This window comes from Vicugna pacos, chromosome 4 (assembly GCF_048564905.1).
Source record: "Vicugna pacos chromosome 4, VicPac4, whole genome shotgun sequence".
In the NCBI taxonomy this organism is placed as follows: domain Eukaryota; kingdom Metazoa; phylum Chordata; class Mammalia; order Artiodactyla; family Camelidae; genus Vicugna; species Vicugna pacos.
The window spans coordinates 14,616,161-14,640,811 of record NC_132990.1 but is presented as its reverse complement, the minus strand read 5'-3'; the positions used below and the strand labels follow the sequence as shown (position 1 = coordinate 14,640,811).

General features: G+C 36.5%; 1 protein-coding gene and 1 non-coding gene across 3 annotated transcripts in view; both read right to left on the bottom strand.

Annotated features, from left to right (window-relative positions):
- Positions 1-24,651, bottom strand: part of LINGO2 (leucine rich repeat and Ig domain containing 2) — a 1,052,619-nt gene that overhangs the window by 573,072 nt on the left and 454,896 nt on the right. The window lies entirely within an intron of this gene.
- On the bottom strand, positions 18,947-19,019 carry TRNAA-CGC (transfer RNA alanine (anticodon CGC)). The gene has a single exon. It is a non-coding gene; the product is annotated as a tRNA-Ala (tRNA).

Genomic DNA, 24,651 nt, shown 5'->3' with positions numbered 1-24,651 from the left:
GTGTATATATATATATATATATACATATGTATATATGTATATATATATATATGTGTATATATATATTTATATACAATTTTATGTAAGTATATAAAATCACAAGACACTGACAACTGCTATATATTTATGGGAAATAAAGGGTGATAAGCAAATACATGGGAAGGAAATCTATCTTTTTCTTGAAAAATAATGAAAATATTCTTGGAGGAAGTGCTTGAAACTTGAATATGAACGAAGAAAACAGATACATTTATTTTTTTAGTAGTCTTTAGGTAAGGATGGCAAACAGAAGTATATATGTTGCCATCTCCCCAAACCCCACCTTGCAGTCAGAGCAGATCTTACCAGTTGGTGACAACAGGATGTGGGGCTTCATTCAGACTTAGTTTCAGAGACATTTCTCTAGGCAGCTACTAATATAAACTGAAAGAGCCTCATGAAATAAAGCCTTTTGGTCCCAGGAATTTATCCATTCCAAAAAAGTGTTGAACAACTACTGTGTGTCAGTTATTTTTCTAATTGTTGAAGATGATGAGATGATGAGATCATAAGACAGAATCCAAGAACTCCTAGGAATCCCAAGTTCATTAAACAGGCATGGAGGGCAATCAAAGCACAGAGCGGCAAATATTGGTTGACATGCAGTGAGAAAGGAGAGAGTAAAGGAAATGGCTATATTTAGAGACAGGAAGAAGGTGTCACAGAAAGAGTGATCTGTGAGTGGTGCCTTAAAGGATGAATGAGAACTAATCAAGCAGACAAGAGGGCTCAGGAGCAAAGCACATCAAATGCACTGACTTATTTAATCACGTAGCAAATTCAAGGAAGTATCAAGAATTTACAGCAGGGAGAGAATGGGATATGTTGGGTGAGAGAGAGCAGTAAAATATAAGGAAAGGAAAGGCTGTGACTCAGTCGCCACACAGACGCACACATCTCGTGTGCAGCAAAATTATAACTATTGGTGTGTGGTGTGGGAGACAGGGTTCCTGGATTCCTCCTGCTCAATCTCCCTCCAAACTTTTGGATGAGTAAGAAGATGCTTATGGCATGAGCAGGAAAAAAGGGGCTTCACAAAGGACAAAAGGAGCTGCCTTTATTCAAGAGAATACTGTTTCTAGGCAAGAAAGGTGAAGCTGAGATGCAAGTGTAGTGGAGCCCCAGACAGACATGGTTTGCTGCATAAATCTCTATACACACACACAAAAATTGATAAATCCCCATGTTCTAGAAGAAATTTTGCATAAAAAAGACACGAATGATTTGAAATATGAGGTGATTTTAGGCAGCAGATTTCAAATTGCAGTTACAGAAACTATATGTCTCTCCTGTACCATGCACATTTCTAAAAGAGAAAGCTATCCATCTGAAAAGACTTGGATGTGAATAACAGCCCCACCTCATTCCCTCTTCTGCACAAACTGGACTGAGACTTGGAACACAGTAAGACTCCTTCCAACAATAAGCTGAGTATATGCTTTTCTCTTCTTGGCTTAGCCTACTATAACACCTTGGAATATAATTTCTCTTGAGTTCAGTGCCAGGTAAACAGATATCCCCAAGCCAGGAACACATTGGGTGCTCAGTGACTACTTCTGGAATAAGTAAATGGTTGAATTTTTTAACCTCAAAATTTTGATTGATTGATTTATTTTTGTAAAAGGCACACCCTCCAAACAGAGGAAGTATTTTAAGCTGTTATTGTTCTATCATGCTTCTGTGTGATTAATTTTCCTACCCTTTCTGAGGGCATGGTTTGATGAGAGACCAAGGACTCTGGACAAGAGCAAGAGGGAGGTACAATTAAGCCACGGGGCAGTGGCGATTTTAGGGCTCCTTCTCTTAATAAAAACAAATGAACAAATAACACCACCAAAATCTAAGTCTACTATGAAATTACTTTGTTTAACTGACCAAATATTTTATATCTATATCATGAGCTTTTAAATTTATTCAAGGTTGCGTGATAGATGCAACGAAGAGTTTGAAACATACAGCACAATCCCTGCTATATTTATTGACAAATGTGCTTTTTTCTACCTCACTCTCTTCTTCTAGTAACAAAATCTTGATTTTCCCTTTGGAACCACCCCTTACACACTCTTAGTCAAAGCAGTATTGGTGCAATTGATCCTTTCTTCTTCTTCACTAAAGGGACAAACTGGTACCCTGTGTATAGTAAATCACTGCATTCTATCTTTTTGCCCCAGTAATAGATTTTTGATATGTGAAACAAGACAAGCTAAGGAGAGAGATCAGTTCTGCGATTTGGGTTGAAACTATTAGAGGAGAGAAATTAAAATGTGAGGCTATAAGCCTGGAGGTGCTAAGGGGTCAGCGAGAGGGAAGAGTGCACCTCAGAAGGAAGCCAGCACTGGAAAACCGAAATAAGATAGCTGCTAACAAATAGTTTCTGGACGCCATCTTCGAAAACCTGGATTAATCCACCCCTGAACTTTTCAGATGTAAAGCCAGTGAAAAATTTTGCTGGTGTTATTCTACACCTGTTGGATTGTCTGCCATCTGTAACCATTTCTTTTTCCGTTAGAGCAACCAAAATAAAATTTAAAATGTAGTGATCAAAATTGGGACAGTGCACTGGTAAAGAAACATAAAGGAAGTAGAATTCTAGTCTCATTGTGAGTTTGGGAAGTTGTTCAGGAAAAAACTGACATTTGATTTTTTTTTTTTTTTTTTTGGATGATGAGAGTAGCATCATGATGGGTGTAGGGGAAGCTAACTTAACTTAGCGGATACAGTGAAATTAAAGAAATAGAGTGGGAAAGTGCAGAGTATAAGCAGGTGTAGAGGGAAAATAACATTTTTAAATATGGTATTTTGAAAGGAAGAGCAGGAAATAAGGAGTAGGAATGTGGAAATTGAAGCAAGGAAGAATCTCTCAAGATCTGGGACTCATGAAATGCATATACCTTGGCTAGAATGAGGCTTAGTTTGGTTTCAAAATGATATAAGTTAAAGCATAAAATATTTTGACAAGAATAGAAAGCTACTATATAGGGGTAAAATTAACAAAGCCACAAAGAAAAGCACCAAAATATTGTCTTTAATGCAATCCTATTCAGATAATTATTTTTCAAAGAGATTTCAAAGGCTTTATAGAAGTATGTTCTGACACCTTCTCTGCACTTAAATTATATTAAATTAGAGGTATTATAGAGTATGTATCACTCACAAAACCTCCTAAAGAAAACTGGCCCCAAGAAAGTCACCATGGGAAGAAATCCCCACATGCCCCAATTTCCCATTGCCACAGCTAATTGTACAAAGGGCCTCTAAGTCAAGATGACTCAATACATGAATGAGTGGCTGACCTTTGCTTCTTGCACAAAAGACAATCTGATCAGGTTTCAGAAGTATTGAAAGTGGGCAACATAATGGAATTTCTTTTGGTTATTAGTGGAGATGAAAATAAAAGATACCATCAGATTGAGCTGGGGCAAGAAATTTCATGGAGAGTCAAAAACCATGATTATGGGATAGACCAAGTCATGTGGGAAAGCAAACCTTGCATAAGGAGTCAAAGGTAGCTGGGAGTGGAGCCAAAGAAAGCAAATGTGATGTTTAGCAGGATTATATTAATGGCAAAACACAAGAGTAAATATCAATGATTTCTGGCTGGGCTGTAGAGATCTTGAGAGCTGCCCTCAATCCCAGGATAACCCTGGGGTCTCCATTCCTGGCAGGAAATCCTTTCTCCCATATGTTCCATTCACGTTTTTGCAATAACTCCTGTTTTCTTGAGCCAAGTAGAGTAGATCTTTTTTCCTTACATTGAAACAAATTTTAATATATAAACACATTTACTCAGACATGTGAACACATAGTGAATGTCTTCAATATGCTGTAAAGTTCATTATGAAAAATGAGAAAAATAGGTTTTCCTTTCAGAACAAGTGAAAAATGAACCCTTAGGAAACCCCAAATTTCAGTAACGTATATCCTGTTAGATATATTTTCTTAAAGTTCTAGGGAGAGCTGGATTTTTAGAATTGTGTTGGGCATGTTTTTTTTTTTCCCAACTATTGGCCATGTTCACCATTGCCTTTAAGGTCATCTAAATTCAACCCTGCGAGATTTGATCACATGTTTCTAGGATCAAGGACAGCAATACTATTATAGATAAGAACAACAAAAACAAACAAAATTAAGTTTGAAATAAGTATTCCAATGACTTTTAAGGTCCTTTGTGCCAGAGTTATCCACAGTGAATAATGCAGATAACTTTTAATGTATGTATGAACCTGAACCCAGGACTTTGTACATGCTAGGCATGTGCTCTACCACTTGAGCTCTACCACCCTCTCCCACACTTTTAATGTATGAATTGGGACTCGTCTGGAGTGATTTCTCATTTATTCTCACAACATAGTTAAAATCTACTAGTGTAATTCTGTGATCACAAAACCCACTGCATAAAAGAACTCTACACATGATTAACGAAGATAGCGGTAGGGCAAAGAAATATGACAAGAGGTCTGTGACTCTAAATGTTTATTATAGTGGTATAGGAAAAAGTGTATCTGGTATATATATGGTCTATTATCTTTCATCTGTATATAAAATAGCTGGCATGACCAGCAGAATATAAAACCATCTGAAGAATTGTTGAATTCGTGGCAGATTTTATTTTCCTGATGTACTTTCCCAAACAGAAGTTGCTGAAAGTTATACCTACTAATAATACATTTCAATGAATTAATTGATGAAAGATCATTGATCTTTAGAAGGAATATTCAGCATTTCAAAGGGTTTCCTGATCTTTAAAAAGTAAGAATTATTTTTGTGTGCCAGAAAAATAGGCATTCGTTTAAACCTAAGAAGATTTTAAATTAGAGACCAATATGAAAGCAGCATACATTTATAACACATGTTAAACTAAGTTTAGTGAGTATCTGTTAGGTTAATAAAAACCCTGGATACCAATCTTGTCAACAGTTAACATACCTATATTCCCTTATGGGATAGTTCCAAAATTTAGCTTCTAGGTTTATTTATACCCTATGCTTTAATTCAGTGTTAATTCAGTGTTTTTCAGCTATGGTTAGTTGATGGGAGAGAAAAGGACTGAGTTATAGTCACTGCAGTGAGAACTGGACATAACCCAATGCCTCTCCTATCTATGTGAGCCCAAAGTAATCAACCTTTATGGATTATGAGTAGCTCACTCATGTAAACATAATTCATCATTTAAATTAGAATAGAGAAAGGATGTGAGGTGCCTTTATCCCATAGACAAGCCCACAGAACATAAAAATAATCAAGCTCCATACCAAAACAAAGTCCAATTGTGCAACTGTTTCTTTCTGCCAGTAAAATATCTGGACTTACTAACTGACAGGAAGGAAGGGCCTCAGTTATTTCACTGTTTCTGACATCGTTGTTATCAAATAGTTCAAGATCAGTAGGAATAAACAGTCAGTCCATCCTAGAGACCAAGGACTTCATTAGATGGCAAACCTCTAGGCAGATTATGTGAGAAGATTGGCTATGAGGACGAAATAAGAAATGATAATTGGTGTGTAGGAAAACATGGTAAGTATTTTATAAGACCCAGGCAGCCTCCTCTAGTGAAAATAGTGCCTAATATCAGACCATAACCAAGTTCTCGGGTAAAAATGTGGCATGGGGTGGATAAAACAAGGCAGACTCAAGGTAACTTCAGGAGTCTCACATGAAGCCACAGCCCCAGCCTCACTAGTAACTCCCTTGGGGGTGGTCCGCAGACGGGTTAGAGTGTCAAGCTTTAGAGCTAGACAGACCTGAGTTTAATATTGGATCTCTCACTTAGGGACTTTAATAACTTTAACTATTTATCTTAATTTATCTGAACTTTAGTTTATTAATTTTAAAATGAATTTAATAATATCTATCATATTCAATTGTTGTCAAAATCAAATTAGAAACTGTAGATAAACTCCCTAGTGATACTGACTGGATCATAGCAGGTCCTTCATAAATGGTAGCTATTAGCACTTTAATTTTTGCCAGGAAAATCTCCATGAACTCCCAGGGAAGCACTCTAGGACCCCACACTGACATATTTTCCTCAAAGTGAGGCGTCCATGGAAAGGTCTGTTCCACCATCCATATCATCCAGTACTCTGTTTTTTTTTATGATATTTATTGGCTGGAACTGCTTTTGAGATTAGGGAAATGAAGCAAAGATCTTGTGGTCCACACATACAGCGCTGTCATTGAGGTGAGTGAGGTTGGTAAGTCTGGAGTCTTCAATACTATGCAAGTTGAAATTCACACAATTAAAAATTTCTAGCACTCAGAAAGCTGGGCTAATTCAGAAAGTGTAAGAAAACAGTGAATCCTAGACCAGTAAAGCAGTCTTTAGCAAACTTTGATACTAATCAATCCAAATGCCATATATGCCAACAAAGAGGATCAGATATAATAAAAAGTGATTCAAGAAATTCAGAGAAGCCCTGTTTTGTCAAGCATTTAGCACTGTTCAAGGGAGAATACAGAGGATTTAAAGGGCTGGATGAGTCCAATTCTCCTCTGTGAACTAGAAATCATTCCTCATGACATGTTACGTTTAAACCATTCTGTTTTTAAATACCATCAAAGTAGCTTTCTATGGGATTTAGTTTCCTATATAGCTTGTTATTGGGAGAGAGTAGTTTGCTCTTGACAGGGTTTTTAAATCTTTTAATCACCGAAAAGAATTGTTATTCATAAATTAGTATTTCTGGTTTATGTACTAGGCCTTTGCAAGTTTAATAAATATGAGTGCATCACCAAATGTATTGACAACACACAATTTCAGGTTCTGAGAACGTAAGGGTCCTAATTCCAAAATGCGGTGACTCAGTTGAGAGAGGTCCTCCCTAGATTGTCTCCAGCATCCCTTCACTATAACATCCAAAACAGAAAAGACGGCACAGGTGTAAGTCCATCTCTGAGACAGCCTATGGAGTGCTGTTGCTACTGCTGCTGGTGCTACTGATGCCTTGAACATGCAAACAACATACACATTCAGTGTTTTAATCCCACTCAAAAGTAATACGTAGACAGGTGGGAACGCCTGGTTGCCCTGCAATCTATCACACCCAGAATCTCAGAGGATGGGTCCTAACACCTATCACTTTCCATAATAACCTGGTGTGGCTGCTCTATTAGGATAGTAGTTTTCTTATGTTTATTCCCCACAGAGTAAAATCATATATTCTTTTATTTACCTGTAACTACCTTTCTTGAGTTTTAACAGGTGCACTGACAGTTCTAATGTTTGGTGATTTTGTGTGTGTGCATGAGTGATGGAAGTAATCAGTGTCAATAATCCAGAATTGTTTCCTGTCTTTGGATATTGTTTTATAACATACTTTATTTCCTACCAGCTTCCTACAGCAGAAAATGGCATATTTTACTCCTGAATCTATACTTGTACTTATTTATTGTAAAGAATGTGGAATGTTATAACATCATTACAAAGAAAATTACACAGACTTACTAAAATCTCATCTTAGTCTCTCGGTAGGTTGCATTTATATAAAGGTTACTTTGCCCTTCAGGAATTCCAAAATAACTAGCCTTTCAAGGCTATGCTTACTTCCCCAACATCACAATAAACCAAACCTTCCATGGAGTTTGGAACTATGCCATACATTAACTTGATATATTCTCCATTTAACTTTTATTATTACTTCAGCCTGTGTCACCTTCTATTGACAATAATTCTGTATGAAGTTATTTCTTTCTCTTTCTTTTTATTGCTTTTATAGCTTGTGGTTAATCAACCACAGCAGAGTATTTAAATAAAATGAGACCAAGATGTAGAAACATGTACTCTAAACAGAATGCTTCACAATAGTGGAAATGCAGATGTAAAATGCCTGAGTATAAGACAAGATGGAGTGAACAGTAACCAGGATTATACGTATGTAAAGCACAGAATTATACCTGCAGAAGGTCACTGTAGGATGACAGTACTTTGTAATTCTCAAACAGAAAGATAAGAAAACTGGTTTCTATGAGAAGGCAAAGAAATATCCCATAAGTTCAGTCTAGATGATGCTTTTAAAAAAACACAATATATTATCCATTCACCCTTAAATTCCCTTATAATTCTGCCTCTACAGTTGTTCCAGATCTTTTATGAGAGAGCATGGCCTCTTTCCCTAATAGTTTGACACAAACTTTAAATGAGCAAAATTTAAAACCACACCCTACACATTGCCCACTTGTTTCAATTCTCTACAAAATGGTCAATGTATTTTCCTAAGGTAGATTTCTTTAAGGAGCATTTATTAAGTAACTCATATGGTCCAGAAATCCAATGAGCTTAATAAGAACTTGACAACATACTATTATTTATACATTAAGTTCAATAATAGTCACTTAACTATCCCATGGACCAGGCAACTAAATTCTTCTGACAGGTAGTGTATAACTATTTTCTGAAATGTTATTTGTTTGATTTTCATTTTCACATGCAATCATGCTTTAACAGATTAAAAAAAAAAGCAATTGCCCTCTTTCTCAAAGTACAGTAGAAGTACAAAGTACATCTCCCAGATCTTTTGTACCATTAGTCCAATACTATCTACTCCTTAAATCATTCAATTTAAAAATACAGAACAAAAATACAAGCAAATATGTGTGTGCCTGTGCATGTATACACCCTGGTTATAGATAGAGAATTTACCAAATCCCACCTTCTGTTGGCAGAATTTCACCAGGTTAATGCCTTCCAACGGTCATATCACAGCACACACAGAAACTGAGGATTAGAGAGATACAGCTGTTTGTCACCAGAGACAACCAGCCTCGGAGCTTCGGCCACTGCAAGTTTTCAACTCTGAAGGTTGAGGCAATCAATATATTGGCAGGTTTGTGTCTTACTCCATAGCACATCAACGTAAAAAAACTGTCAGATATAGGACAAGTTATGCTTCTAGCCTTTTTCAACTTGTATGCCTGTCTCATTAATCAAAGCAAAGAACACATACTTTTTGTAGCAGATTTAAGGCATGGAAAATACGATTTTTACACTAAAAAGCACACACACAGCAAATGGGAATCCTTTGAGAAGGAGCAGTAACATAGCTTCCAAATAGTGTAACAACAATATTAGTAGCAACAGAAGTAGTCACAGTAATGGCTAGCATGTCTCAATAACATTGCTTCCACTTCAAATTTACTTATCTTATTATATCCTCATAACAATTCTAAGATGCAGATACTAGTTACAGAGGAAAAACTGAGGTTATACATGTTAACTAACTTATCATAAGTAACTCATCGAAGATGTGGCAGAACCTGAAACCAGTTGCCCCAATCCAACCATTATGGTATTATTATGTTGCCTTCTAACAACAATGAAAAACATTTTTTTTCCAAACAAAAAAAAAAAACAAATCACACACATAGGTGAAAAACAAACAAACAAAAAGACCCTGAAATCATATGGCACTACTAAAATCCATAAAAACAGATTGAAATTTTTTTTTAAGTTTTTTTCCCATTCTGCCTCAATTCCTACAGAATAAGAAGTAGCTAAGGAATCATAAACTAATCACTGGTATGGGAATGGGAAAGAGGAGAAAACTAAGGGTGGGGGAAAAAAACAATGAAACCACGAGAAGGATGTACTGCAAAATGTAAAACAAACAGAAAGAGAAAATTTAAACCAAGGAAGACCAAGGAAGAGTGCAGAAGGGCAGAGCATCTCCTGTATCAACTGGCAGAAGACAGACCAGGGTCTCTGAGAATGGTCCTAGGTCAGCTGGGCAACGTGCATAGCAAGCCTGAGCCTTGCCCAGGGGAACAGCTATGGTGAAGTGGTGAAAGATGGAAGTGAATTTATTGGAAAAGCTCCCAATAAGTAGCCAGTTGTACTAAAAGTCTGATGGAGCAATTTAACAGGTAAATAAGAAAAAAAAGTATAAGGAAACAAAAAAAAAAAAAAAAAGAAAGAAAACTGGAGACACTCAGTTACCCTGGAATAGTAGTATTGTACCTCTCAAAACAAAAACATACAGAAATCATTCTAAATTGACACGACTAGCTTCTCTCAAAGACTCTTTAGCCCACAGGCTGTTTTTTGTTTCTTAATCTAAAGGGGTAAATTGGGTTGCTTGTCCGCCTGTCATTCAGGGAGTTCAGTTACAATATTTGCGGACCCATGCCAAGATTTAATCCTCCAAATTCTCAAATGTAGTTCTGGTTGCATGGCACTGGGATTTGACTTCTTCCTCTTTCATCCTCTAGTAACTGTGAATATTCTCCAAGGCTAACTGAGATCACCAAGTTAGATGATGTCACCCTGTCCTTTGAGATTTAAATGAAGTTGTCTCCACCCCACTTATACAAAGCCCTGCAGAAAGATCAATGCTTTCTCTAATAATTTTGCAAATTCTTAAGGCAATTCTGTTGCAACACTGAGGTCCTGCTTTCTGGTGAAATTTCTATTTCATTGAGATTTCTGCTTCTCTGGTTGTTCTACTCAATGAACTCCTATTGTATAACCTCAAAAAAAAAAAAAAGAAAAAAACACCACACTAACTCGCACACATATACATTTTATGAATATTTAAATAGGAGACAGGAGTTATATTTTTCCCTACCCATGGTAGTCACTGTTCCTATATTTTTCTTTTAATACTAATCTTATGGGGAAAGCAAAAAATGGCTTTGGGAGGGAAGAAGGGAAGGGGCTTACCAGCCCATCTTAAAGGCTCCACTAATAATGGGATGTATTTGAAAATCATGGGTTAGTACAAGAGAAAACCACTCTGACTTGTTCTTTAACAGCTTCACCATAACATCTTGATTAGTCACCTGTGGACCTAACTTGCTCACATAAGGTACATTGTCAAAGTGCTTTTTGAGCAGGGCAGGGCAGGGAGTAACAGATTTAGAGAATGACTCCAGGGTTATGTGATTAGTAAACAGCAGGACAAGAGTAGCCATTAGATCATCTGCTTCCAAATCCCAATGCAACTAGTCTGATAAACTCTACCAATTCTACTCTGCTCCATCATGCTCACCATCAATGAAATCAAGAAAAGAAGATGCTGGTAAATGTGTTTTGTGGAAGTCACCCACTACATTCACCAGAGCTCTCTGACCATTTGAGCCTACTTATCAGGCCCTACTCAACACTTCCTGAAGCAAAATTGTACTTGAGATATTTGAGGCCAGTGAGACCACGCTAAGTATGATAATCTAGTAAAACTTAATTTTTCAAATGCTAAAAGGCTTTTAACATTATTTCATTTTCCTATTCTAATATTTATAATGGACCCCTCTCCCATTGCCTTCAAAGCAAATCCATGTATTACTTGCTTCTGATAAGCTTCCAAACTATATTTCTGGGTTTATCCATTTCTACACAGACACATTCATTCAATTCTCCAACTTCTCCAACCTCTAACAATTCACCAACCCTGTACCACATCTGGTGCTTTCTGGTCTATATTTTTTAACTTCCTTATTTATTTATATTAAAATCCAATCTTCCAAGGCTACCTGATCCATGCACAGTTACCTAGCCCTCATTTTAAAAATTTTGATTAAACTCTCTTTATACTTTATTATCATATAGTATCTTCATTCCAAAGATATTATATTCCCTCTAATGTGACAATAATTTCTGCATATGTCCTTTTTTTCTACTAATGTATAATCATAGTGACATGCTTTATCTTTGAATATTTTACCATTTTCCTCCCACAGTCCTTCTCCCAGGATAGTATATTATTTAGTAACAGTAATTTACTAAAATGTGTTAGGTCAATGTCTTTCATAGACAATTATTTATGATTCTTTTTTCACTTATAAAATACCAATTATTGATTTGGCATTTTCTTAAAGTTCAAAAATCTTACCCAAATGGAGGTGGACACTGCTGAAATCTTTATTATCTAAGGTTTTGTTTGTTGGTTGGTTTCTTTCTGACAATTTCCACAAGTCTACCTTAAGGCTCACAGTGTTTCTGGGACTCATAAAGAAACGGGCTCTACAGAGAAAGCAGCAGATCCCTGAATTTGCAATCCATATAGGCTGATGCTGTTTCCTTGACAATGGACTATTATTCTTAGATGATGAGGGGAGAATTCCTCCAAAACCTTGCCTTGTCGCTTTTTACAGACCTAACAGAATTACAGAACACAAGTGTGTCTGCTTTTTTAGACAATGAGTTTGGCACTTCCTTTTTATCTAATAAGGCATGTTCCCAAAATTTCAGGAAAAAAAAGGAAAGAAACAGCTCTTCAGGCAGATTAAAGGCAGCCATTTATGAGGAAAGGAAGAAAGGAGAGAGAGGAGGGAATATTTGATCCTGCCAACTAAAAATTGGCACTTGTCATCTGCCTCTACAAGGAATGAACCACGGTGGCACTTGCCATCTAACTCTGCTCGGATTAAATCACGAGCGCTGCAGCCACTGACCTCCAGCTGATTCCTTGAAAAGAGTTCAGGGTGGAGATGGGAATGAGGCACTCTGTGTTCTGGGAAAACCGGCAGAGCGGGCCTTCAGATGGATATTTTCAGGAGATAATTTTATGAGTCCAAATTCTTCCACCTCCTCTTATCTAGAAAAGCACTAAAATCACTCATGGTGAATTCTGCTCCTCGTGACTAGCAGCGAGCCTCTGCCTAAATGTGTGCTTGACTTCAAGTACCCCCATCACTAAAACCATATATAATACTGATGATCCCCCCCCACCCCCAGCCTCTTCGGAGCAGTTCCTCAGAGCTGAGGTGCTGTTTTCTAGGCAATAGTCCCCCTTTTGCCCCAAATAAAACTTAACCTACAATTCTCATATTGTGTGGTTTTATTTCAGTTGACAATTCTCTACTTACAAAATCCCTGTGAGACAACAGCCATGCAATATTAGAATTAGAGGCAAAACTTCAAAGTGAAAACACCAAATCTGAAGACTGAAGCATCAGGGTTAGGATATATATTAAATTTTGGGGGGAAATATGTTAACTGAATTGATAATAAAGATACAGTGAAACTAAAGATAAAATTTCAACAAAATATTATATTAGCTACAATTTATAATAAACCTCAAAATTATTTAAATGTTTTTAAGATAGAGTTCAATTAATTCAAAAGTATTTAGTAAATATTCAGTTGGACATATATTAGCCAGAGTATTGTTACAAACTCAGTATTGCCCAAACTCAGTGGCCCACCTAAACAGGAGTTTTTTTTCTCACTAATGCTACATAACCTATGTGAAAATCCCACGTGGGACTGCTTCACTCATCACTCGGGTTTCCAAACTGATGGAGGCTCCACAATCCAGGAGCAAGAGATCTTTTCAGTCACCTTGGTAAGGAAAGGAATTCTTGCAATTACATTCTTAGGCTCAGGTATGACTCAGTTAACCACATCTCCTCAGATCCCATTGATCCAAATAACCACACTGCCCAACCCAACAGTAAAGGGATAGAAAAGTACATTCCTCTAGTGCAACCAGAAGGAGAGGGAAACTGACTAAGTGAGAGCACTAGACATCTCCACCACAGGACACAAAATTCCACCACCCATAAATCACCACCACCACTCTGCTTTTACACTTAGTGTTTTTATCTCTATCACCCTTTCAAGCAAGCATGTGCTACTAGGAGGAGATGTAATAATGAGGAGAAAAATCAACACAAGAATTTCAACACAATACAAATAAGAGGGTAAAATACAAGAGTATCTTTATCTCCATACCTTCACTCTACAGTGGCTCTCAAATTCATCCAATATGCACTGTCTGGCACTGTTGCTGGTTGATCTGTGTTCTGAATTGTTGTTTCCCCTTTTGATTCATCAGAGCATTTGACATAACCATTCTGAACATCACTCTTTGCTAACTATCATAGGGAAGCCACCAAATATAAAGGTGCCTTGAGTACCACTTAAAAACAATCAATGTAATATAAAATAATGTAACAAAAATAAAGGCAATCGATCCATGGAAATCAAAAGGGTTATGTCGATAAATACTGTGAATTACATTCTGTAAGTTGATCATGCCAGTACAAAAGAGTCTATCATGTGTTTTGCTAAATGGGTACGCACACAATGGTTCATCTTTAGAGTTGCATATTTTATCTACTTGATAACCACAAAAGACTTTTTCCAGAGTATGTTCAAAAACTGCATTTACAAAGATTACTTTTAAACAAATGAGCAGAGAAATTATATTAAATATATTTGCTTAGGACAAAAGAAAGTTTGAACGAACCAGATTATCTGAGCAAAAATGCATGGGTCATCCAAACCGTTTCCCCAAAGCCCATTTATGTTCTAAGAAAGCAAGCAAAAGCCGTTCATGCTTAATTCATGTATTGTGTACATTGCATGTTCACTTTTGAAACTGATATTGTAGAGTTATATCACTGCCCTGGTGAAATAATTGAGTGTAGAATATTTCTTTTCATTTTGCTAGACATTTACAGTATGATATGATGAAAAGTGAACAAGATTGATTGGGCATCAGGAGACCTAAATTTTGCTTCAACTTTACCCCTGGGTAGTAGATAAGCTGACTTTTTCTTAGCTTCAGTTTCTTCAGCTAGGGAAGAAAGGAATGCTTTTTAAGTTCCCTTCTAACTCCAGCATCCTTGCCTTGGAAATTTTACATTCATATAGAAGTTTGCACAGTCCTCTTCATGACAGTAATGTACAATTAAGGGTACAACCTCTGGAGATGGACTGCCTGAATTTGACTCACAGCTTTACCATTATTCACTCTCTAGTCAGTAAGACAAGAATAATAATGGCATCCAATTCATAAGATTGTCAAAAAGATTAAATGAGTTAATACTTGCAAATGCATCTAGAATGTTGAAATATAGCAAGCATTTAATGATTATTAGTTATTATTATCATTAGGCATTTATTGCTATGTAAAAATGCTATCATTTAATGTTGATCTAACTTACTGACTTACTATTAAGATAAAGTTTGGAACGAGCTATGAACTCTTTCCATAAGTTATCTATGATAATTTGGGGAACCATATGATATGAATACTTAGAGAGCAGCACATACCAATTTTAACAAGTAAGTTGTAACCACAATGCCCAGTGACAATAGCCAAAGCTTTAACTGGCAGTAAAATATTTTAATACTGGCAGTACAAATAGGTATTAAAACAGGAAACACTGTTTTGGTTTATAGCAGTTGGTGAAAAAGATATCCTAACTGACCCTCATGATGAAGACAACCTAAAATGTTAGCCAACACATGAAAACACAAAATTAAACATGTTTTTTAAAATGCATCTTATTAATCACAAAGAAAAAGTAATTCTAAGACAGAGAAATCAGCAGTCACCAACTTAATCAAAAGACTAAAATTAATACCACCAGTAAGGAGAAAAGTTGACATCAGGGTCCTCCTTGCATGATGCACTGAGAATATTACCTTTGAAATAATCCTACCAAAATGCATAACTGAGTCTAATCCTGAGGAAACATCAGACATTTTTATGTAGAGATAATCTACATAAAAACTGGCCACGCTTCTGAAATGTCAGTGTCATTAAAGATGAAGATTGAGACTAAAAACCACAAAAAAGACAGATGAACCTGTATTTTCTATTGCTATAAAGGACCTTATTGGGAGAGTGAGCAAAACTTGAATAATGTCTGTGATAATTTTAAGACACATTCACAAATCTTTGATGCTCCTCCTAGCCTAATTCCTCTCTCCTTGAGCGTTGGCTACACTTAGAGACTCACTTCTAATAAGCAGAATGCAGTAGAAATAAAAGGATGTCACTTCTAAGGCTAAAAGGCATCATGGCTTCATCCTTGTACTCGCTTTTAGATCACATACTATGAGAAGTGATAGTAGACACTGTATCATGAAGATACCAAGCAACACCATGGATAGGTCCACACAGTGAGGAAATGAGGCCTCCAGCCAAGAACTATGCAAGTGAGTCTTCTTGGAAATGGATCATGAAGCCCAGGCAATCCTTTAAATGACCACTGCTTGACAACAACCACATAGACACTATGATTCAAAAGTGCCCAACTCAGTCACTCCTGATTCCTGACCCACAGAAATTGTGAGATAATTAGTAATGGAGATTTTTGTTTTGTTTTCTTTGATTGCTTTTAATTTATTTAATTGTGGTAAGATACACATAAAATTTACCACTTAAACCATTTTAAGTGTATAGTTCAGTGATACATTCACATTCTTGTGCTGCCATGACCACCACATTTTTTCATATCTCTAAATATTCAATAAAGCCAAAAACAAAGAGGCAACATCAGAAATAAAAGATTCTGGATGGATATAGATATTTTGTATTACTGCTCTGATGCTAGGTTGTGCTGTCAAAGATAGGAGAGCTCTCCTCACTTGGGGAATCAGTCTGATTAGAAACAATGCAAAAAATAAACCTGAGTCAGGTCTGGATGACCATGAAGCTCTGCCAGATAATTAAGTGTGGCAGACTGCAAAAATGCCTCAATTTTTTTTCACTCTTCTCTTCCCTGTATCCACTCCCTTTGTATTGTTACTCTACAGCTACTCTCATCAAGGGGTGGAGTTCAATTGCCCAGCCCCTATATGTGGGCTGGCCTTGTTACTTGCTTTGGCCAACAGCAAAAGCAATGTTGGGCCAGTTCTAAGCACTGGCCCGAGAAATCTTGAATGCTTCTATTCTTTGTCTTGAAATCCTGCCATCCGCTGTGTGAATCTGTCCAAGCTAATCAACTGTGTGATCAGAGATAAGTGGCCCAGTCACCCTAGTGCCTCAGCCAGAAAATTGTGAAAATAACTGAGTGCAGCTCTCCTAGACTAGCCAGCCCTGGCCTACCCACAGCTGACCTCATGTGCACAAACAAGCTCGGCTAAAACCAGTGAATCCCAGAATCATCGTGGCTGCCCACTGACCCAAAGACCTGTGAGAAATAACTGAATGATCATTGTGTCAACCTAGTAAATTTTGAGGCAGTCTGTTACTTAGCAAAAAAGAAAAACTAGATCATGTAATCATGAAAGCAGATATTAATCATGAATAAACTGATTCCATAGTTCTACAAGCATTATTTATTTCCTTGCTATGTGCCTTTTTTTCTGAAAATGCTCATAAAATGCATTTACCTGGTTGTAATTTTGTAAGCCCATGAGACAGTAGCCATGAATATTTCTACTGTGTATAAAATATCTCCATTTTGGAATATTTGAGACAAGAACGTCTTCAAAAATGATCAACTCTGAGAAGATGGATTTTAAATTACTCTCTCTCTCTTTTTTAAAGCAAACAGGGTAAAGTTTCTTGAGGACAAAATGGAATGACTTGAGAGGAAATGCACTGGTACGAAGCTGAGATATGCTGATCTCCCTTCTCTTAATATATGACACTGTGAAAACCCGCTGTTCTGCAGAGCCACCGTATTCATGAGAACAAGAGAACAGGGGTGGCAGAAGGTATTTTAAACAAAGTCATCAAGGCACTCATGAGGACGGCATATTTTCCATGAACAAGCAGCATCACGTAGTAGTCTGCTTTAACACCACATGCAGCATAATGGAAACGGCACTTTCAGAATACTGATTCTCCCACAGGGAACTCGATGGTGAACTAGGAAAAGATCACAGGCCCTGACAGCTGATTGGTGAATTAATTAGGTGTTCCATTTTCTTTTCATGCTACTGTAAATTACATGTGGAGCACACATTCAGAGTCAAAAAATGACCCCAAGGATGCTAGGTGTTACACAACGGTAGGGCAAAATGCAATCAGAATCCAGAGGGAGGACCAGTGCAAACAGGTTTACCAGAGACCTGCTGAGATTCATCTTATTTTTCTTTCCGAGGGGAAAATTTAGACTTGGGTGGAAAAATTATTTATTCTCCAAGTGAAAGAAATTGATGCCTTTTTATTACTTTTTCTAAAGTTGTCTTGATACAGACTTAATGTCACATTATAAACTTTTTTTGCCTATTTCTAAAGTCAACCTCCTCATGTAACCTATCATGTGACAGGAACTTTGAAAGAGCACTGAGAGGACCATTTTCCATTCTGCAATGACCATGTTATTGTCACTGTGGCCTACTGTTTCTCAAGAAATCGTCTTTTGTTACTAAGGACAACTTGTTATGTAACATACTGTTTATCAGTTGTGCTATCTTAGGCAAGTTATTTAATCTCCTTAGCCTTCAGTTTCTTTGTCTGCAGAATGGGGATAATGATAATATTCATTTCATAAGGCTGTTATGGGGATTAATAAAGTAAATATTGAAACATACTTAAAATAGTGCCTGACATAGGGCACTGCTACAGAAGTTGTTGCATGAATATTATATAAAAATGATGTTCTGTTTCCACTGAGATACATTATCATTTAAATTTTAGTTCACTCAATGGATAAAGATTTTGATTTCAACATTATAAATGAAAATGGGTTTTTCCTCCAAAAATACAAATACTAATAGAGTACACCGTATTGAGGATAGGAATGTGAGAGTTCACAGGACACTTACTATTTTTCCTATTATCTTCTGTAACAGGTTGGATAAGGTGATAAATATAGGGCAGAAATTATATCTGTCAGACAAAAAACAAAAGTTACTTAAATTCATTTCAAGCCTCTTTCCTGATGACAAATGGATCAAGCTGCAAGCATATTGTGATACATCTGTATTTTGATTAGTATCCCCCATGCTGCATGGAAAAGCATGCAGCAAATGCAAAGCCAATTCAATGCAACTCAACTCTGAGCAAAACACTGGGAAGAACCCTGAAGAGGATGCAAATCAACATTGAAATATGTCCCCCACTTTAAATCTCCAGAACAGCTATTAATACTTTAACCTTGTCCAACAAAACATTGATCACTAAAAATACACATGATTATGGAAAGAACACGTGAAAGACCTTTTAGAAGGTTATTTTTTTTAAACTTATGTACTTATTTGGGGGGTAATTAGGTTTATTTATTTTAATGGAGGTGCTGGGGTTTGAACCCAGGACCTTGTGCATGCGAAGCACGCACTCTACCACTGTGCTATACCCTCCCCCTAGAAGGTTACTCTTAATTAGTTCCTTCCTCTTCCCCTGTCTGCTAAGCACTGAAGATAACTGTTGAGTCATGAAGGAATCAACTCTTGTGCCCACAGGATGCATGAGGACCAGTATAGAGCTGAGAAGGACACAAAAGATGGACCAACATTCCTGGGAGAATCAACTTGTGACTGTATCTGAACTGGTAAGCATAAAGAAGTCTGAGGGATTTAAGTCCTTTTTTAAGCTTGATGAGTCTGTGATATTCACAAGGAGCAAAAATGCTATTGATAGGTAATATGAGATACTTGGTAAACAGAAGTAAGAAATTAAGCACTATTATTGAGTGAGTATGTTGCAGCCTGCTTATTCCTAAAAGGATTTGAGGTGGCTAAGTTGTTTTTGGTGTAAAATAAAAATAAGTGATGATTTATAAAAGAATGTTTGATACAAAATAAAATAGGAAGAAGGGAAAAAAATAAGTGATGATAACTTGTAAAACTGAACAAATTTAATAACACTAGGGATAAAGTTATTACCAACTTGAAAAGAAGCAGCACATGGTTAGGGGAACCCAGGAGTACTGGGCTCCTTTCTCAGACCACAGGATTACTCTTTGTGTCATTCTTAAGGGAGCTGTCTGCAAGGAGCACTGGCAATTGGGCAAAGTTTCACTTTCTTATGAAAAGTGTTTGGGACTTACATGTTAATATAGAGAACTGTGATAAATTGGGCTGGAACCAGGACTTGGGTTAGAATCCTGAGAGATTTCTGCCACCCCACTCCAAATTCAAGCTCAAATTGTGTAACTGACACTGATCAGATCAGATGCCTTCAAGGAAATGAGCTGCCTAAGGAGTAAGCCCTGGGTCAGTTTACCAGGTAGGATAAGACAGAAAGGAGAAGAGAGTGTTAGCAAGAAAGATGACTGAGCTTCTCCAAGTAGGAGGGCCTTGGCCCTTCAGAGTGAAAGAAAGGTAAGACAGACCCCTGCCTACATGCATAGTTGTTCATTGACGGCTCTCCCGCAGCACCTTGGACTCTCTCCAATCAGATCCTCATCCTTCTTGGGACTTAGGACTTTCTTCACTCTGAGAGCTCATCCTGCAGCTATTGCCTCATTATTATTATTTAGATTCCTAATTAAAATGTCACCTCTACAGTGAGGCCTTTTCTGAAAACACAATTCAAAGTAGCTCCTTGGGCTCTCGACTTGTTTTACTTCCAATTTAGCTCTTATTACTACTAAATATTTTTTCACCTACTTTTATTGTTCATGAACTCCACACCCCATCACACCCATCTAGAACATAAGCTCTGTGACAGTACAGATCATATCTTTATTGTTGACTCATATACAGATGAGTAATAAGTCCACATAACAGGCACTCCATAACGTTTACTGAATGAACACATGGAAGAATGTGTGTGTGTGTGTGTGTGTGTGTGTGTGTGTGTTTTGTAAGCCAAGAAAGGGGGCAGAAAAAGAGCTGCTTCTTGGGGAACTTCTTATTTTAATGTTGACAACAGGTAATATTTACCAAGAATGTGTATTAGTATATTAAGTGATTATCTTGTATAATCTTCGCAACACCATCATAATATAAACACTGGGGGAAAAATGAGGTACCATCCTGACTGAATCTGCCTTAGAGCCAGATAAACGAGATGGGGTCCACACCTAAACTGACCCCAGAGCAGCGATGCTTTGTTACCGTAGACGCCATTCAATTCTGTTTACTTGCTGACATGTTCAACAGATTTGGCTCTGACTGAGCTTCCTAGTACTGTACACATGCCTGCAAATAAATCTATCACATGATCTTCTGGAATGATGAGTAAAAGATAAACAAGTTGCCAGGAGAAATCTTACTCCAAATCTTATTTGGAGTGTTGAGACTAGAGGAGAGTATATCCCATTGTCTCCTTAATAGAGAAGCTTAATAAAGAATGAAGTAAACCCACACTATAAATAACATTACTACAGTAATTGTAAGCATGGGTTCCTAACATCTATAACAGAAATCAGTGTAAGTTAAATGCATTGATTCAAGCTGTGGAAGTACTTCTACAGGGGAAATACGAAGATTTTAATAGTCCTACTTAATCAAATGATAAATGTAATAAGCTATATTGATGAATGAAAAAAAATTTGTATCATGTGAGCAATCTTCCCTCAATATTATTTCTTGCCACTACTTTGTTGACTAACACTGGCTGGCAGAAACTGTGATGTATATACTGTACGATGAGTGATAGACCCTAATTTCTGGTGTTTCTAATTAAGGGCATATCCACAGGTTTTAAAGCATGCATGATTTTGGCATCTTCTCAGATGCCTAATAAGAACCCTTACCTGAGCAGGCTACCATTTTACCTATGCAGAGAAGCACAAAAGAGAGTATCTACAGCAGACATCTAGACATTCCTCAGAAAAATCTCTGGTTTTATCTAGTGCATGAACAGAAGTCTTACTGAAAGGCCAACATCTTATCCTAGTCATAATCCTAAATCATTGAAAAATAATAAGTAAAGGACCCATAAAATATTCAACTCCAATCTGTGCTATAAAATGCACTCCTAGGTAACGAAAATAACTGTTGGGCTCTAATTCAAGATCAGTGAAATGGCAAAGCACATAGTTTGCAATGGTTGATGCTAAATCATTCTTTCTTACCATCATTAGTACATGAACCTCAGTAACAACATCATATCGTAAGCAGCAGTTTCATCACCCTCTTTTCACAGACTAGTAAATGAAGCCCCGGAGACCTCACATAAATAACCAAAGTGACAGATGCAGTAAGTGGGAACCCAGAAATGCTGCACTGGGACTGAGATTGTAATCACGAAATCATTGTGCCTCACTATGGGCAACTTCCACCGGATAGATGAAATTTGTAGATTTTTGGAGCTATAAATAATCTTGAGGGTCATTTGCTTAGTCTTCTTATTATACAGATGAACTAAAACATGGTAAACAGCTGACTTAAAGTCCATATCCTAGTTAGAAATGGAATTAAAATAGAATTATTTCCAGAAGATTAAACCCCAACATGCTCGTAAAGGAAATGAGGGCTTGGCTATTTCAATCCATATACTCCTGAATTCCTCTCTCAAAATTTAGCTCTGAATGCATCCAAGACAGCCTGCCCACCTCATTTTATTTCAAGGTGATGCAGTCACCTCTTCCACCATCTTCCTCATTAGAAAAAGTAGATATTAAAGCCCTCCCAGATCAAGACTATGTCCTCCAAGCTGTACTAGTGCAACTGGGAGACAAGCCCAAACCAAAAATTCCTGAAAAAATCCTACATTTTTTTCTAAATAAAACTTCTTTATATAAAAATCATCTTAAATTAAGAAAACCTTAGCAAACTAAATCCAACAAGGCACAAAAAGATCATACACCATAATCAAGTTGGAATTTTCCCAGGGTCACAAGGATGGTTCAACAGTTGAAAATCAATCAGTGTGATATATCACATTAGCAAAAGGAAAGATAAAACCAGATGATCATCTCAGTAGATGCAGAAAAAGCATCTCACAAAATTCAACATCCATTCATGACAAGAACTTTCATCAAAGTGGGTATAAAGGGAACGTATCTCAACATAATAAAGACCATTTATGCCAAACCCACAGCCAACACAGTACCCAATGCAGAAAAGCTGAAAGCCTTCCAATAAATTCAGGGACAACACAAGGATGCCTACTCTCACCATTTATATTTAATATGGTACTTAAAGTCCTAGCCACAGCAATCAGTAAAGGAAAAGAAATAGAAGGTATACAAATTGGAAGGGAAGAGGCGAAACTGTTACTATCTGCAGATGACATGATACTCTGTACAGAGAACCCTAAAGCCTCTACTCCAAAAGTCTGCTCCAGAACTAATAAATTAATTCAGCAAGGTTGCAGAACATAAGATTAATAATCCAAAAAAAATCTGTTGTGTTTCTATACGCTGATAATGAATTAACAGAAAGAGAAAGTACAAAATAATTCCATTTAAAATTGCATCAAAAAATATATCTAAGATTTAATTTAACCAAGGAGATGAAAGATCTATACATTGAAAACTATAAAAATTGATAAAGGAAACTAAAAATGATTCAAAGAAATAGAAAGCTATAACATATTCTTGAATTAAAATAATCAATATTATTAATATGGCCATACTAACCAAAGCAATCTACAGATTTACTGCAATCCCTATCAAAATGCTCATGACATTTTTCACAGAACTAGAACAAATAATTCTAAAATTTGTAGGGAAAGACAAAAGACCCAGAATTGACAAAGTAAAGCAATCCTGAGGAAAGAAGAACAAAGCTGGAGGCATGACCCTTCCATACTTCAGACAATGCTACAAAGCTACAGGAATCAAAACAGTGTGGGACTGAGGGGAAAAAAAAAACAGACACATAGATCAATAAAACAGAATTGAGAGTCCAGAAATAAACCCACCTACTTACAGTTAATTAATCTATGACAGAGGAGGCAAGAATATGCAGCAGAGAAAGGCAGTCTCTTCAACAAGTGGTATCAGGAAAGCTAAACAGTCACATGTAAAACAATGAAATTAGGACATTGCCTCACACTATATACAAAAATACAATCAAAATGGTTTAAAGACCTAAATGTAAGACATGATACCATAAAACTCTTAGAAGACTATATAGGCAGAACATTCTTTGACATAATCATAGCAATATTTTCTTGAATCAGTCTCCAAAGGCAAAAGAAATAAAAACAAAAAATAAACAAATGGGACCTAATTAAACTTAAAGGCTTTTGCACAGCAAAGGAAACCATCAATAAGACAAAAAGACAACCTACGTCATGAAAGAAAATATTTGCAAATAATATGACCAACAAGGGGTTAATATTGAAAATATACAAACAGCTCATACAAATCAAAACCGAAAAAAAAAAATCAAAAAACAGTCAGACCTGAATAGACATTTTTCCAAAGAAGACATATAGATGGCTAATAGGCACAAGAAAAGATGCTCAACTATGCTAATTATTACAAAAATGCAAATCAAAATCACAGTGAGGTATCATCTCACACCCGTCAGAATGGCTATCAGCAAAAACTATACAAATAACAAATTTTGGAGAAGATGCAGAGAAAACTGTTGTTAAAAATGTATATTGGTGCAACTACTATAGAAAACACTATAGGTTCCTTAAACTAAAAACAGAACTACCATATGATCCAACAATTCCACTCCTGGGTACACATCTGAAAAGAAATAAAAATATTAACTCAAAAATATACATGTAACCCAATGTTCATAGCAGCACTATTTACAATAGCCAAGACATAGATGCAAACCAAGTGCCCATCAATAGCTGATTGTATTAAAAAGAAATATATATATATATATATATATATATACACACATATGAATATTACTCAGCCATAAAAATAATAAAATACTGCCATTAGCAACAGCATGGATGGACCTATAGAATATTATGTTTAGTGAAATAAGTCAGCTAGAGAAAGATAAATACTATATATCACTCTTGCATGCAATCTAAAAAATATTACAAATGATTGCATATACAAAACAGAAACAGACTCATAGACATAGAAAACAAACCTGTGGTTACTGAAGGGGAGAGGAAATGAAGG